The sequence below is a fragment of the Trichechus manatus genome, unplaced genomic scaffold (assembly GCF_000243295.1).
Source record: "Trichechus manatus latirostris isolate Lorelei unplaced genomic scaffold, TriManLat1.0 scaffold00049, whole genome shotgun sequence".
NCBI lineage: Eukaryota > Metazoa > Chordata > Mammalia > Sirenia > Trichechidae > Trichechus > Trichechus manatus.
The window spans coordinates 6,556,761-6,560,172 of NW_004443985.1; the positions used below are offsets into that span (position 1 = coordinate 6,556,761).

The window sequence follows — 3,412 nt, forward strand, 5'->3', positions numbered from 1 at the left end:
TATCGAGTCAATTTCAACTCATAGCAACTCTATAGGACAGAGTAGAACTGCCCCATAGGGTTTCCAAGGCTGTAATCCTTACGGAGGCAGACTGCCACATCTTTCTCCCATGGAGCGGCTGGTGGGTCCGAACTGCCGACCTTTTGCACTTAACCACTTTTGCACTTAACCTTTTGCGCTTAACCGCTGCACCACCAGGCTCCTTTAATTTCAGGTTACCAATGTGTTAATACCTGCTTCACAAAATTCCTCAGTATTTAACAATCAGCTTTCAGAAGTTGCTGCAAGCTGGCTGCGGGATACCCTGCCACATCCTGTGTTTGCTCCAAGCGATCATCTCAGGGGAAAGGCGGCTGGCCTTCCCTGGACCGGGGGCTAGTCCCTCTGGGGCCCTGGTGACACTAAAGCAACAGATGTGTTTTCAAGCCCTTCAGAAGGTCACAATACTCAGGTGGGTAATTTGAGGGAACTTCTTGGTCTTTTCATCAAACAGCGTATAGGAATCCGTGTAAACTGCCCTGAATCCTGTTAGAGGGGCGGAACCCGTCTGACAGATCTAGAAAAGGCACATTATAGCCAGAAAGAAATTCTTTCCCTCCCGAACACCCTCATTTCCTGTCCAAGTCGGCAGATGAAGAGGTTCAAACCTTCTTAAAGTTACACGTATGCTCTCTTGTGAATCAAAGCAATTCAGGATGAAGGGCCCCTTCTGACTCAAGGCCACCCACATAGCTTCCTTCCTAATGTTTCCACGGCACCCTGCCATGTCTCATTCAACCCCTTTTTCTCATTGTTCCGATATTCACATCGACTCCCGACCCCTGCCCCCACCACCCATGCACCCCCAAACGCCCAAACAGTGGGTTTCTCAAGAGAGGGATTTTGGTTTACTCCTGTAAACCAGTGCTGAAGACCTGGTGCATTGCATAGGGTCCCCCCAAAATTGCTAAATGACTAACAATTCTAGTCTTTCTCCAATGTTTTATCAGTGAGAAGTGAAGGAATGAAAGAGGCTGAGGGGCTAGGAAATTATCAGAAGAACAAACACATAATGAACCCAGCCGGGAGAGGCTTGGAATTATTTGCAGCCCTTGTCTGGGGGTGTTCCTTGGCCTGGGGGGTCGCGATAGACGAGAAAAGCAGGAAGTTTGCAGTTTTGATGAAAATGATCCGTACAGGCAGTCCCCGGGTTGCAAACGCGATCCATTCCTAAGTGTGTCTTTCCGCTGAATTTGTAGGTAAGTCGGAACAAGTGCATACAGCTCTTATTTAGCCTTATTTGAGTGCAAGAAAAGGGTTGAAGCCTTTTCGATGATTTAAAAGCTGCCTGTGCACCAAGTGAAGGGGATTGTGGTGAAGAATTTGTTGCAAATACAGGTCGGTTCAGTCGTTTCAAATTCAGGGCAAGTGCGAGTTGTCCGTAAGTTGGACATTCGGCCCTTGGGACGTCCGCAACCCGGGGACTTACTGTATATTCTGGGCTTGAGGACTTAGACCCGCTGTGTGCAGGGAGAGATGGCCCTGCAGGGGAGGGCTCACAGACTGTGGGTTCAGGTAGATGGTGTGTGAGCTCCAAGTTATGTGGCAGCTGTGAGTGCCGGAATGACCGGGACTCCTAGTGTTGGCCTGGGTGCTTCCTCAGGTCCACACACATCTAGAGAGCAGTGCATAGCCTGAGGCCCCGCGAATGTCCCATCCCCACTTACCTTGCTTCGCTGAGAGTGGCTCTGAGGAAGCTCTGTGAGGCAGTGTCAGGCTTGCTGGAGAAGCACAATGCTAAGAAGGACAGGTGCCTTTGAAGGGCACGTGGTTTCCTGTGAGCTCAGCTCTATCCCTCACCCATCTCTGCTGAGCTCAAATGGGCTTTTTGATAGAAGCAGAAAATGAGTGAAACTTAGTCACTCTTAGTCACTCATTTCTCAAAACTGAACTAAGAAGGCTTGCCCTTTGCTGGATGAGAGAGAAAAATGAAGTAAGTTTTTTTTTTTTAAAGAGAAGCTTCTAAATTAAAAAAAAATTTATTTAGCTTTAGTCAACCACATTCTCTAATTCAGTAACTGGTGTGTCGTTAATGTGCTGGGATGCTAACTGAAAGGTTGGCAGTTGGACTCCACCCAGAGGTAGCCTGGAAGAAAGGCCTGGTGATTTACTTCCAAAAAATCAGCCACTGAAAACCCTGTGGAGCAGAGTCCCACTCTGGCACACGTGGGGTCACCATGAGTTGGAATTCACTTGGTAGCAATCGGTTTTTAATCTTGTGTAAAGTGACATGACAACAGATCTTCAAGCCCCTTTTCCAACAGGAAGACCTCTCCCTCCCCAAGCCCTGCCTACTTAGAAATAGTGGCGCTTTTGCCCACAGCGGACTGGGACGAGAGAGTTCCTTTGGGGGTGGGTAGGCAAGGGGTTGGCGTCATTCCTGAGTCTTTCACGTCTCCTCAGCTTGTTGCCGGCTTCCAGAGGTTGTCCCTCTGTGTGTCTACAGATACTCAGTGCTTTGGTTCAGCTTAAAGAGCCGCGAAATGTCCCTCTTTCTGAGGAATTTGCATGATTAGGAACTAAAGCATTAATCTAGAGCAACTTTTTTTCATCATCGTCCCCTGAAGGAGCTTTTTTCAACTTTTTTTTTTCCTAATTGCCCCATCTCCGTTAAACTTTAATACCACAGATAAACTAATCTTTTGATGCACTGTATAAATATCTGTGCTTTATAGATAAAAAGAGTAAGAATTTTCTCCTCTCAAGAATCAATTTTCACCTCTTTGGGGGCCTTTACTGAGACGGAATGAATTAGCGCAGTGGTTCCCAATTGGGCTTCTTTGCCACCCACCCCCAAGGGACATTAGCAATGTCTGAAGTTGTTCTTTTTGTCACAATAGGGCAGGGGGTTGCTACTGGCTGCTATTGGGTAGAGGCTAGGGATGCTGCTGAAATTCTACAGTGTACAGGACAGTCCCCCACATCGAAGAGTTATCTGGCCCAAAATGTCAGAAGTGCTGAAATTGAGAAACCCTGTTCCTAGAACGATATTTCCCAGAGTATGAACTGTGGGACCAGGTTTGTAGACGTCCTACAAAAGAAGAATGGGAATCTGTGGTCAGACCAGGTTTGTAGACGTACTACAAAAGAGGAATGGAGATCTGTGGTCAGATAAGTTTGGGGAATGCTGGGCTTGCGTTCAGGGTAAACACAGTTAGTTCCTGACTGCAGTGCTTCTCAGGGACTTTGCAATGCTAAGGTCATTGTGAGTCTCTGGAAGGCAGATATAGAATTAAAATGTCCCAAACATATTTGACCAGTGTAAAAATGGCATGGCATCGGGCTTCGCCTAACTTTAGGGGGAGGAGAGAGACTCACAGTCAACATCAGCACAAGGCTGATTCCATGAGGTGGAGAGCAGACATTAAGTCCA

General features: G+C 47.3%; 1 protein-coding gene across 1 annotated transcript in view; it reads right to left on the bottom strand.

Annotated features, from left to right (window-relative positions):
• Positions 1–1,787, bottom strand: part of CCR4 (C-C motif chemokine receptor 4) — a 7,703-nt gene extending 5,916 nt beyond the window's left edge. Inside the window, exon 1 of the mRNA XM_004377346.2 lies at positions 1,707–1,787. The gene's annotated coding sequence lies outside the window, so the exon portion shown is untranslated. The remainder of the gene's footprint in view (positions 1–1,706) is intronic.
• Positions 1,788–3,412: the final 1,625 nt, after the last annotated feature.